This window comes from Gobio gobio (genome assembly GCF_949357685.1).
Source record: "Gobio gobio genome assembly, chromosome: 2".
Lineage (NCBI taxonomy): Eukaryota > Metazoa > Chordata > Actinopteri > Cypriniformes > Gobionidae > Gobio > Gobio gobio.
Window position 1 is genome coordinate 25,474,803 of NC_137098.1, and position 14,844 is coordinate 25,489,646.

Below are 14,844 nucleotides of genomic sequence, written 5' to 3' on the forward strand. Positions count from 1 at the left end.
AACGAGGGTTACCATACGTAACCGAGACGTTCCCATTCAGTTGGTCACGTTCGACGTACGTCGGACGTACCGACGAATTGGGATCCCCTATGGAAAACGCCATAGTTACTACCACTTCCAGCGCCCAGCGATGAGCCACACGGACCCCAATCTGATGCGGGCGGGTAGGTTCACGCTGGGAGAGTCCAAGCTGCTGTTCCGCAAGACCCATTCAGCTGACTGTATTGGATAACGCTGGGAAAGCGTGCCTGTGAGGGCAGCTGCGGAAGCCACATCATGCCCAGAGGGAGTTAACATGTGGAGAATACACGTATGGGCTGGCCGTGGGCAGCACAACATACGGAAGTCCCAGGGGTGGCCCCAGCCAATTAGGAGGGAGACAACACGTACCTGGGACGGCAGAGGAACTCTGCCGAGGGAAAGACGCGGGCTCGCCGTAGGGAGCCGTACCGTGGAAGAATACACATATGGGACCGCCGTGGGGGTCACTACATACGGAACCCAGCCTAACACAAGTTCCACCAATGCATACGAGTGTTAGACCTGGCGTCGAACGCTCCGCCACGTCCGACTGCCGCGGGTTGCGGAGGACTCAACAGGGTTCGCCGTTCCGGGGAACTCGACTGGAGCAGAATAAGGGCACGCATCCGTCTACCATAGGGGAGGGAATGGCGCAGCAAGCCGACACTAGAACAGGCATTTCGGTGTTACTGACTATGGGAAGTGAGCACACAGGAAGATACCGGCTCTACACGGAGGCTACAGAATCTAGCGAACGTGTTAGGTGTCGCCCAGCCCGCAGCTCTACAAATATCTGTCAGCGAGGCGCCACGAGCCAGCGCCCAGGAAGAGGCAACACCCCTAGTGGAGTGGGCTCTTAACCCGAGCAGGCAGGGCACGTCTTGGGACTGATAAGCCAAGACGATGGCATCCACTATCCAGTGGGCCATCCTCTGCTTGGAGACAGCCTTTCCCTTCTGCTGTCCTCTGAGCGGCACTTTGAAGCGGCTGAGTGCAAGACGAACTGCTAACAACTCGAGGCAATTGATATGCCATTGCAGCTGAGGCCCCGTCCACAGGCCCGAAGCTGCAAGCCCGTTGTACGTGGCACCCCAACCCGTGGATGAGGCATCCGTGGAGACAACGGAGTGCCTGGACACTTGTTCTAGGGGGACTCCCGCCCGGAGAAACAAAGGGTCCGACCACGGGCCGAAGGTTTGGCGGCACCTCGGAGTCACTTGGACGCGGAGGGAACCGCTGTGCCACGCCCATCTCGGGACTCGATCGTGTAACCAGCATTGAAGCGGTCTCATATGAAGCAATCCGAGCGGCGTTACTGCAGCTGCGGATGCCATATGCCCCAGGAGCCTCTGAAAATGTTTCAGTGGAACCGCTGTCCTGCCTTTGAACGAATTCAGGCAGTTCAACACCGACTGGATGCGCTCCTCGGTGAGGCGCGCAGTCATGGCGACCGAGTCTATCTCCATACCGAGAAAAGAGATCCTCTGCGTGGGGCAGAGTTTGCTCTTCTCCCAGTTGACCCGAAGTCCCAACTGGCTGAGGTGACTGAGCACCTTGTCCCTGTGTTCGCACAACTGCCCTCGCGACTGGGTAAGAATCAGCCAGTCGTCGAGGTAGTTGAGGATGCGAACACCATGCTCTCTCATGGGAGCAATGGCCGCCTCCGCAACCTTCGTAAAGACGCGGGGCGAGAGGGACAGGCCGAAGGGTAAGACGCGGTACTGACATGCCCGTCCCTCGAACGCGAAGCGCAGAAAGGGCCGGTCGAGGGGAAACGAGAATGAAAGTACGCGTCCTTCAGGTCGATCGCTGCAAACCAATCTTGGGGACGGATGCACCTGAAGATGTGCTACTGCGTTAGCATTCTGAACGGCAGCCTGTGAAGGGACCGGTTCAAGAATCGCAGGTCCAAGACCGGCCATAACCCGCCGCCTTTCCTGGGTACAATGAAGTACGGGCTGTAGAACCCGGACCTCATATCGGCTGGAGGGACCGGCTCCATCGCGTCCTTCGCCAGTAGGACTGCGATCTCCGCCCGGAGCACGGGGGCGCTCTCCTTCGCTACTGGGAAGTGAACGCCCCCAAACTTAGGGGGACGCCTGGCGAACTGAATCGCATAGCCGAGTCTGATGGTACGGCCCCGAGACGGGCTGGGAAGCTCTAGCCAGGCTTCCAGACACCAAGCAAGGGGATTAACCACAGACGTACCCGCAGCGGGGCAGCGACGCGGAATGCAGGGACCCGACTCGGACGGCATGGAGCGGCCCGAAGTGGGATCTGAGTGTGCTGTGCAACACTTACCTGCGTCCGCGGAGGGGGCGTGCGAGTGTGGGGAGGCCGCTTGAGTGCGTTCCCACAGCCGGCGCCCCCTGCTGGCGAAGGGAGAGGCGTCTGAGGGTAGCGAGGCATGGGAGCGTCGACCACCGCCAAGCGCGCTCCCAAATGAAGGAGGGGCTGAGCGTGGCAAGGCTTTGTGGCGTTGCGCACGGTCTGCCTCACCTCCTTCCTCAGCGGGGAACAAGAGTGGTGAGGCATAGCGTCGCGCACTGTTGTCCACGCACCGCTGAGAAGAGGGGAATGAGAGTGGCGAGGCTTTGTAGCGTCACACACTGCCATTCTCGCCCTCTTGTGGGGAGGGGAATGAAAGCGGCGAGGCTCTGTAGCGTCACACGCTGCCATTCCTGAACTCCCGAGACCCCGAGGTATTGGAACTGCTCTTTTTTTTTTTTTTTTTTTTGGTACCACTGGCTGTTTTTAACATCAGTGGCGGAACAGAATTACTAATGGTTTTCCACCCGGCCCTCCTCCGGGGAAGAACAGTTCCAGACCAAATCCGGGTCAATTGTGTTTCTGGACCAGGGTGGACATCGTCTAGCCAAGGGCCAGCGCTGTGCGCAGCTCAACCTCAGCTCAGAACTACCCTCGTGCACTAAGCAGGGCGGAGGTGGCCTGCCAGTGGCACTGCCACCCCACCGATGAGGGTAGTGAGAGAGAGGAAAACTTTATACAGATTATGGCCCTATTGGTGTTCCATATTTTGGCACCAATAGTTCCACAATGCCAAAGCCTTCCAATGCACATCCGAAAAAAGGCAAGGGGCAGGCAAGGCGATTTACGCGTTGCACTATGCCTCAGCCATCCGGGAAAGCATGGCTGTCAAGTATGAATCTGATTCAGCACGAGCGCCCACTATTACGGTGGGAATCTAAGCATCATCTTCATTTTCAACACATAACAGCCCTCTCTCCGATGCAGCGATTGACATCTGTCCTCTGAATGAAGCCCCAAATGAAATGCTAGGTCCCCTTTCAAGCTACCAGCAGACACGTGAGACAGTGGGCGTGGCCGTGAGACGGCACACGGCGCGCTGATCACTCAAGCCCTTATGAAAAAGGCAAGACGAACAGCGCGCCGACGTGGCCATGCTCTCGTGAGAGAGCATAGACCACCCACGAACACAGTCTCAACATGCTTGCGATGCGATAGAGGAGTGAGGGGCCCACAGAGATGTACGCGGCGGGGAAACCTCACTGTAATCCTCAGGCCACCCAGGCTTATCAGCCAAAATAGTCCCCCCTCTGGTGCACCAGAAAAGAGACTAGATCGGGGTATAAGCGAAGGGACTCAACCCCGTTTGAGGCATCATAGTCTCGACCGCGCATCGGAGGCGCCGAGTGACGCGCGCAGAGTTGCCGTGGCAACCCGCGCTGTCACCCGGCAGCCAGACGGCACACGGCGCGCTGAACACTCAAACCCTCACACGGAAGGTGAGATGACCAGCGCGTCGACGTGATCCCGTTCCCCTGGGAGAACATGGATCACCCATGACACAGTCTCAACATGTTTATACGAGAGGGATCGTGGCCGTCAGGACAGGAAACAACCACATCCAGAAATGCACGGGTGGAATGCCATCTTGAAAAAGACGCAGCGTCACCCGTGTACTCTTTTGTGAGGAAACGCTCTGTGCTGAAGCACTCAGGGGGAAACGCGACAGCGCACGGGATTGTAATGCAGCCCGTGCCTGTACTCAATACAGGAAAACGCCCAAACCAGACCAACAGAAATTTGTTGCTGTGAAAACAGCAGTTTTCTCTGTAGCGCAGAGGCAGCTGATGAGTCTTCCGCGGTCCCGCTGGAATGTGACGTCTCTCCAACACGCGTTTCTCCTCTTCTCCGGTTCTTTCAAACTCTTTAATGTCTTGCTGATAGCAGCAAACTCAATTTGAGTCGTCTTCATCTGCCGTGTGGCTCCGAAGTGAATGACAGTGTGCATTCGCTCTCGCTTCCTGTTTATACCCGCGGCGCGGGGCGGAGCGCGAGATGCAAATCTCGCACGCCAATTGTTCATTGGCCGGTTCTAGATAGCTCGAAGCTGATAGGGGCTCCCAGAAGTGATCCCAATTCGTCGGTACGTCCGACGTACGTCGAACGTGACCGACTGAATGGGAACTTACAGTTAAAAGATTTAAAAATCAAATTTAATAATATTCAATGTTCTCTTAAAGAATATAAGAAAATCTGTAAAGCTATCCAAGTGAATTTGATACAGCTGATGAAAAACACAATTAGTTTTTCTAATGTCTAAATCAAACTTGCAAACTTAACGATAGGAGAATTAAACATTACAGACAAAAGATGTGACAACAAATATTTAAATAAAGCTTTCAAAGGATATATATCATGATTATGATAGGAAGATAAAACTTAAAATATTAGATAATCCAACAATTGCAGGAAAACATTGGAAATGTATAAAATGGCCAATTGCACCCAAAGTAAAAGAAATGCAATTTAAAAATCTTATCAACTACTATACATCTGCGGAGACACTGAGAAGTAGATTTGGTTTTGAAGTTGACCCTTGTGACTTTTGTCATGAAAACCCAGAACGAACAGAGCATTTATTCTTCCTTTGCTCAGTTAGTAGGAAGTTTTGGCAAGATGTACACAGCTGGTTAAATAATAAAATTAGCGAACTTGAACAATTTACAATAGAAGATATTATTTTTAACTCTAAACTGAAGAGGGATCTTTCACTTTTGATTAACCTTATCATCATTATGGGTAAATACCACATTCACAAAAGTAAATGGAAAAAACAATTGCCAAATGTAAAATGTTTTAAAAACAAATTTCGTATGTTACTATCCTCCTTGAACCTTGTAAAAAATTCTAAACAATCTGTAGAAGCTATTTGTTATGCTGCTGAAATGTTTTTGATCCTGTGACACATTATTTATTTTGAGTACAATGCCTTTTTTTTTTTTCATTGTCAATCTGCATTTTGTTGTTTGTCTTGCCTGTTGTTTTTTTTTATATTTTCTTTCTCTTATGCGGTTTTCTCCACGAGTAAAAAAAAAAAAAAAAAAAAAAAATATATATATATATATATATATAATGTCACCGGTGCAGGCCGGGGCGGACTCGAATGCCCAGCCGCCCCTGACTCCAGACACCACCGTGAGGAGCCGACACCACAGGCACGCAACAAACGGACAAAGGAGGAGGCAAGTAATGGAGTTCAAAAATAATAGTCTTTATTGAATGACAATCAACTTGAGGAAAGAATGAGCAACTCCTGTCTTCTCAGGCTATTGGACCAGAGTAGCCACTGGAACGATGTTCCACTGTCTTCGGGGGACAATAGAGCGATGGTGGCTAGGAAGGCTTACTCCACGGCGTTGCTGCTCATTTCACAGCGTGCTGCACATCTGCAGGACTCAGACGGTAGGTAACAGGTAAGGTTTCTTCTCTTAAAGCTACACTATGTAACTTTTCCGCCCACTAGAGGTCGCCTGTTCAAAACAAAGGCGTAGTTTGATGACGCCACGTTTGAGCGCAGAATCTCGGGACATGTGGTCTTCACCTCACAGCCGGTGGGAAACAGTCAGGATAGGACTCGGGCAGAAATCATGTTCATGGATGCGATTATTAACATTACTGTAGTCTGAAGCAGAGCAGGAGCGAGTGTTGTGGAGCTGAGCAAGGCCACAGGAGCGATTGAAGAGCGGGACTGTTATTATGGCATAGTCGCTGGCGGGACTTTTATTATGACACGGTTGCCGGCGGACCTTCCTCTTCTCCAGTGCTGAGTGTGAGGTAACGCAGCTCTGTTTATCGTATTAGATATATCTGAGTGTGTTGAAAAGGAAGTTATGACGTTCGCTCGGCGGCTGCTATGACACTTGTTCACACTGCTGTGAGAGTAAAGTGTTTCACTGAATAAAACCGGAGACCGAGGGTGACGCAGATATGACGCAATCGACAGGCGACTCCCTCACACGCATAGCTCACGTCCCGGCTCCTTGGTTAAAATAGCAATTTTCTCACGATTTACAAACAGTTGAAAACATTTGGGATATTCTAAGTACTCAACTGAACAAAATATATAACACTGGCCTAGTGGTTTCTGGATGTTTTACTGCAAAAATCCTACATAGTTCACCTTTAACAGCAGCTTCTCTTGTCAGGACGTGAGAGGGGAATTGTGACTTTAAAACTCACTTCACAGCGTTGCTGCACATCTGCAGAACTCAGACGGTAGGTAACAGGTAAGGCTTCTCCTCTTAACAGCAGATTCTCTTATCAGGACGTGAAAGGGGAATTGTGGCTTTAAAACTCACTTCACAGCGTTGCTGCACATCTGCAGAACTCAGACGGTAGGTAACAGGTAAGGCTTCTCCTCTTAACAGCAGATTCTCTTATCAGACATTAGCGAGAGACTCAATAAGCAGCTTTACCAGCGATGTTGTACATCTTCAGAGCTCCAGAGCTCCATCAATACGTATCACAGTTCAGACTTTTCCACAGCCATACGGTTCTTCACGAGGCTTGTAATTTCAGAGAGAGAGAGGGTTAACCGGAGCCTTCAATGAGGGATTACTTCACGACAATACTCAGTGGAAGAGAGGATAATACAAACCGTTACTTCACCAGTTCAGTTGTCTCGTTCTGGAATTTAGATGGAGACAAGTAGATCATCTCACAAGAATGGAAGCAGGCGTTGGGAGGCTCTTCTCAGCATATCACACAGCACTCGTGTTCACTACAAATCCACAGCATTAATTCAGCGTGCACCAGATAAGGCAAAACAACTGCAAATCACTCACACAGTAGGGCTGATCAGAAACCTCGCTTCATCCATGCATTTGAATGGGGATATTCAACTCTCAATTCTTCTCCAGCGTCTCTGAAACAGATGTCCTCCTCAATAGTAAATTTCACATTCACAGTCTTTTCTCCCAGCTTTACATTTGATTCAACGATGTAATTAATTCACTTATCTTTCTCTCTTCCTCTTCCGGCACAGATCCAAGCAGCCGTTCAATCCAGTAATATTCTCCAAGCAGCTCTAAACGACAGCGTCCAACGTGAGCGCTCACCCAGGAGATCTTCTACCCCAAGACACAACGACAGAGACCCAGCCAAACAGCTGATTAACTGGACACCGGTCGACTTTCACCAGCTCGACCTCAACCCTGACTTGACCCGAACTGAACTTCACCGAACTTCCCCTCTCTTCTCTTCTGAATGGCTCTTTTATCCTCCTCTTGTGAAACGGAAAGCCGGTGCAAACACCGCTCCCCTCTCCCTCACACCTGCCGTGCATCAGCAGTAATTAGGTAGGGCAAAGTCTCTGCTGCACCCGGAACCGGAGTGAGGTGTTACACCAAAATAATTCCCCTCGGGGAACATGGAAAGAAAGGAAAGGTTCCACTTTTTCCAGCATTTTGTCACCCGTGACATATATATACAAAATAAATTCAAAACTTGCAGTGTCTCACTTCCGTTAAAACGAATCACAGATTTTGATGACATCATCGCAGACTTCACCTTCTCATCAAATCTTCTGTCCAATCAAATGCACTCTAGAATCTGAAGTCCCGCCCCCTGCATTATAAATAGACCCTGAACTGCTGAAAACGGTCAGTTGTTCACGCATTTACTATTTTCTACATGGTTAACGGCACATAGCGCACTATATATGCGATAGGAAATGATTCAGACAGTGTAAATATGCTTTCAGCTGAGGCGAATGAAGTCTGGGTTCACGATAGTTTCACGCGCACCGCAGCAGCGCACACACATAGTCTAGACCAGAGCCGTTGACTACAGACACGAGCGCAGCGTGGATCATATGCGCAAGTCGGCACAGACAACAAAACATATCGGACCCATTTAAATGCTGTACAGTACGGTGACGCATTAATGCCACATACATATTATTTTTTTCACTCAATTATGTCGTAATAACGAGATCTTATGTCGCTTTAACGACATCTTTTCTCATAATAACGAGATCTTATGTCGTTAAAACAACATATTTTCCAAAGATGAACACGGTGCACAAATAGGCTATCATAAATCTAATTTCATAAATATCATAAATCATAAATAAAATTGTATGTTATACTGTAATATATATATTCTAGAAATGTATTAAAAAGAAAGACCTTTCAGCCTTACTCAAAGACCCCGGAAACAGGCCAGTGGGTTCGTTATGCACGTCAATCCATTTCCGGAGTTCTTATTTTGCTTCTTATGTATTAAATATACAGGCCATTAGTTTATAAAAACTTCATCAAAAATATAATACAATTTATAGAAAACGAAATTCACTTTAAAGAAATGATTTCTGCAAAACAACACTCAATAAAAAGCATGTCTGACCCCACTCCATGTCTCCAGACATATTACGCGTCTTATAGCCTATCTTACTCATGCTGCAATAATATAATAGGCTAATATTTAAACATATAGCCTAACTATGAATCTAAATAGGCTACGTTTTGCATGTAGCCAACTCCACTCCAAACGCTTTAAAAATGTATTTTGTTTATTAAAAGCCAAGTTTTTAATTTCAAATTTAATTTCTAAATTCATATTTTCATATTTCCAACAAACGAAATTCCGAGCCAAAATAACGAAGTGGTAAAAAAAACTGCAAAAAATGATAAATATTAAAGAATTCGCGGGCGCTTTCGTCGGCATGAGTAGCCTATAAAATGCGCAATATGTCTGGAGACATGGAGTGGGGTCACACGTGATTTTTATTGAGTGTTGTTTTGCAGAAATCATTTCTTTAAAGTGAATTTTGTTTTCTATAAATTGTATTTTAATTTTGATCAAGGTTTCATAAACGAATTGCCTATATATTTAATACATAAGAAGCAAAATAAGAGCGTGAAAAATGGATTGACTTGCGTAACGAACCCACTGGCCTGTTTCCGCGGCCTTTGAGTAAGGCTGAAAGCGTCTTTCTTTTTAATACATTTCTTGAATGTCTTAATTACAGTAGGCCTATAGATAGTTATGATATTTGTGGCTGCACAGGGGTCCGTCATTACTAGGTTAAAGCTACGCGCTAATCATGAGCGATCCATGGCACCTGCTACCCATGGCTGTTAAGAATTGTTGGCTACATCACTAAATTACAACAATTTCGTGCTATGGGCACTGCCACTGATACAGGCAGCGGATGAGCCTATTTTACTGCTTTTCAAACAAGTCATGGGCTGAGGCATGGGCTAAATAAATTCTCTAATGTGGATACAGACATATATACACACATCACTATACAACACGTCCTTATTAGGAGAAAATATATGTCGTTTTAACGAGAAAAATATGTCGTTTTAACGACATAAGATCTCTATATTACGAGAAAATTATGTTGCTTTAATGACATAAGATCTCGTTATTACGAGAAAAGATGTCGTTTTAACGACATAAGATCTCGTTATTACGAGAAAAGAACTCGGGCTCGATCCAGGCAATCAAACTAAGTGTGAAAGCACCATAGACCGTAAAAAATATGGACGTAGTGTATGTGACGTCACCCATAGGATTCTGAAGAGCAGTTTTGAAGCGTAAAGTATAGGGACGAGCTGGCCGTTGCCATCTTGGCAGCACGTCATCGCGCGTCACTCTCAGATAATAAAAAATGGGCAAAGAGGCGGGACGTGGGTGGAGCTGAGGTGACGCGATGACAGACAGACAGCAGATAAATGGCTATCCACCTGTCACTCAAAGTGGCCACGCCCTTAATTATGCAGAACTTTAAGGCTTTATATAATGTAAATGAATTCACCCCCTCACAATTGTCATGAAGGGCAAAATTAGCCATATAGACCAAACCACATTTTTTACCAGGCTGTAAACATGATTTTTTTTCTGCTGTAAAGTTGGGCATTTTAACATGGGGCTCAATGAGATTCTGCTCCCTTCTGGAGCCTGTGTGGAGCCACCCCTAGTGGTCAGTTGATGAATTGCAGTTTAAGTCACTTCCGTATTGGCTTCAAGAGAAACTGCGGGAGGTTGCCGCTTGGAAAGCACCCTTAAAGGATTAGTTCACCCCAAAATAAAAATTTTCTGATTATCTTCTCACCCCCATCTCATCCAAGATGTTCATGTCTTTCTTTCTTCAGTCGGAAGAAAACATTCCAAGTTTTTTTAATCATATAATGGTTTTCAATTGCAACCAAAATGCTGAAGGTCCAAATCAATGCAGTTTCAAAGCACTTTGATGGGCTTCAGAGGCTCTGCATGATCCCAGATGAGGAATAGGGTCTTATCTAACGAAATGATAGGTCATTTTCAAAATAAAATAAAAATGAATATACTTTTTAACCTAAATTGTTCATCTTGCGCAGCTCTGCGAGGTGCTAAGGATGACGTAATCACGTAGGAAAGGTCACGCCAGACGTATGCAGGTAGTCTTCACACAAGCGCTTTGTAAACACGAGGGCGGTACTTCTGCCTACATCTAGCGTGTCCTTTCCGACATGATTACGTCATCCTTTGCACCTCACAGAGCTGCGCAAGATGAGCAATTTAGGTTAAAAAGTATATAAACTTTTTTTTTTTTTTTTTAATGACTGATCGTTTCCCTACATAAGACCCTATTCCTCATCTGGGATCACGCAGAGCCTCTGAAGCCCATCGAAGCGCTTTGAAACTGCATTGATTTGGACCTTCAGCATTTTGGTTGCAATTGAAAACCATTTTATGATGAAAAATCCTGGAATTTTTTCTTCAAAAAAAAGACTGAACAAAGAAAGACATGAACATCTTGAATGAGATGGGGGTGAGTAAATTATCAGGAAATTTTCATTTTGGGGTGAACTAATCCTCATGGATTCAGTTATAATTCTGAAATGTAAGATTTGGAAAACTGTTGAAAACTAAATCCCATTATTATCCTACAAAATGTGTGTCAATGAACTCCAGTCAGCACTGCTAAAATTAGTACATTGTGTAAATACCTTTCAATATAGAGGAAGTGGGATTTCCAGGTTTGAAAATGTATTGAAATGAATACAGTATCTCCCCCCAAAAAGCAAATATAGACACATGCAGTTACAATAAAAAGATATGTAGTCTACACAATAGTCTACACATTACAATACAGTTTACACACTACATACAATTTTCAGAACAAAATTAGGCTATATAAAAATACAATATACATATTACAATATGCAATCTAAATGAACAATTGTAGAAGGAAATAAAATAAAGAAAATAAACAGCTGCTCTCTGTGAATGCAATCTTTGTTAAATGATTAAAAAATAAACAAATACAATAAATACAATTCATAGCTCAAAAAGAGTGGTATCCCTTCATGTGGGTGAAAAGAGGTGGATTGTACACATGCATGTGTGGTCAGGGAAACAGTGCCAGTGAACAGTTCATTTAGCACCATGCATTGGATACATTTTACCCAGCCTATTAATGAATGAACATTTTAATGTATTTTTATATGTTCAGTGTGTACTTTAAGTTATAACTTAAAAAGCTACATGATTACTTGAGATTATGCCTTATTGGCAAGCTGTTGCCTTCTTGGCAAGCTGTCCTGACATTTCAGCCTATCCTACCAGGGCTTATTGGGCATGCACACATAAATATTTAATATTATTTGTTTAAAAAAAATATTTGCATTGTTTTAAGGGCAGGTGTAGGGTATATGATGTATGGATGTTTTAAAAAAAAGCCTCAAACCAGATGAATATGATGCTGGTAGCACAATCTGATAGCATTTTTCACTGTTGAATTGTGCTATACTCTTTTAATGGGAGGTAGCAAAACATGACAAAGTAGGCCTAGGACAAATCAACAGAACACCAGTCACACATCCATGTTATTGTGTCAAAAGTGTCAGAACATGGAACAAAGCACACAGCACTTAAGCGTTGTTTTAGCCATGAAATCTGACTCACAAAAACACGTACACAGAACTGTTAGAGTAGCCTAATTAAATCCAGCCGCCCTCAGACAGATCTGTGTCTGGTCACATGGCATGAACAAGATCCTGGTAAGAAAACAGAGGCACATGCATTAGCCAGAACAGTGCATTGAGACTGACACAAGCAGAGAGAGCTGACATTGCTGAATATGGAGAGGGAGACAGAGAGCGTGAGGGCGAAAATGCAGAGTGTGAAAAGAGAAACAGAGGGATTTAGTTAAACAGGGAAACGTATTAAATTATTTTTAAAGTCCACAAAAATGAACACGGCAGTAACTAGGTGTTGATCTCAGAAGTAGGAACAAGGAAAACCAAGGGCTTAAATGGATAGTTCACCCATGAAAATTCGGTCATTATTTACTGACCCTTATGTTTTTCCAAACCCGTAAGACCTTTGTTCATCTTTGGAACACAAATTAAGATATTTTTGATGAAATCTGAGCGCTTTCTGACCCCTCCATAGACAGCAATTTAATTAACACTTTCAAGGCCCAGAAAACATTGTTAGAATAGTCCATGTCAATGGTTCAGCCATAATTTTATGAAGCGACGAGGATACTTTTTGTGCACAAAAACAAACGAAAATAACGACTTTATTTAACAATTTCGTTTTAGCCTGTGCCAGTCTTCTATGCAGTTTACATTGTAAAAACAGTGCAGCTCCCGCGTCATCACACGCATGCATCGTGGTGCTCACTAATCAGCATCGGCTGCCGTAGAACTTGAAAGCGCTCTGCACTATTTACAACGTAAACTGGGTAGGAGACTGACACAGGCTAGAACGAAATTGTTTAAAATAACTTGTTAAGATCAATGATCTTGGAGATCAATACATATACTGTATGTATCTGCATCCACTAATTTTCCATACTGCCTAGTGCTGGCTCTGATGTCAGACCCAGCATCCCCCTTCACCTAGGGTATTTTGTGCAGTAAGTTTATATAAAATATGTAATATAATATTAATATAAAAGTATACACGTATATAAAATTACAAAATAAACATTCATCTATCAGTACATTTTACTTTTAATGCTTAAGTATTACAAAGTACTTTTTTACTTTTACCTAATTAAAAATGAAAAGGAGTACTTACTGGAGTAAAATTTTAATAGAGTATCTGTACTTTTAATCAAGTACTTGATTTGTGTACTTCATCCACCATTGATTTTATATAATATGATTGTGTGTAGCATGAATGTAATCTGTATGTACTACATTCACCATATTGTCATTATAATGTTACCTACCAGCGCTTTACTGACATTCACAAATCCTCTCCCGTGGCATCATGGGATAGTAAAGTGTCCATCCATCGTATGCACACTTTAGAATCTTGTTGGAAGTAGTAGGTCATCCAGGTACTTTTGCCTACACTTTCATGAGTACTGTGAATTCGGACATACTTATTTTGTCACATACTCTTTTTCACCTATATAGTAGGGAAGTATGCGATTTCGGATGCAGCCTATGAAACCAAACATAACCCTTACACAGGAACCTGAGAATATAATGCTTGCTAAGCGTCTTAAATGGCAAGGAGAACCATATCAAATGCAATGTGGCACTTGTCACTAAAAGCATAGGTCATCAAATAAATAAATTAAATAGGCCTCTAAATACAAGTCAAAGATAATAAGTGTATTAGAAAACAAAATATTTCCTTAATTTTTTAATGTAATTTTTGAAGCATAATAGCAGGTTATGAACTACTTCATGAATGATATTGGCCAGCTTACAAAATTTACAGCCACTACTTTGGAACAACTGTATGTTTGCATTTCTTTTTCAGTTTTGAGGTTAATTTATCTAATTTTGTGTCTCCCGAAAATAGTGATCTATAACGTTGTATTATGTTGAATATCAAAGTTTTTTGTCTATTTGTTAATGATGGATTTGTGGACAAACCTATATTTCTGGTTTGGTGGAGTTAAACTTTTTATTTCAAAGTAAAAATATAAAATTAGACCCATGGGGTAAGATGAAGCCCCCTAGAATTGGCACAGAAGGCCCCAAGTGGCATGTTGTTGCTAGTTTCTTACCCCAGGTAGGGGGCCAATTTACCCCAGCAAAGGGTAATCTTATAATTAATTTTAATAAATCTTAATATTTAATATTTTGTGCTACAACAACTAAATTAGCATATGTTTCTATTTATGTCGTATAATAACACATTGGCTGATGCATCATCGTCCTACACATGCTAAAGTTATCTAAATATGTTACAATTTAAAAGTAAATCCACATTGTTCTCAAGGGGGGCATCTTCCCCCATCCTACCATACATTAACATGTAGGTATATGTGATAAAATTAAGCTAATTAAAATTATCCTTTATAATTCAATAAATATAAATATAAATAAACCCTTATCATTTAGTGATTGAATCCTTGGTTTATAATTAAATGTTGATAAAACCCATTATAATCTAAAGCATGTTATATTAACAAGTTATATTGGCCCTCAATATGTTTGTCACTAACACTTGACAAATATCTGCTAAAACAATCCAGACAGACAATTTTAGAAACCAAAGAAACTAATGTGTCTTTAACTGTAAAATAAAAGAATA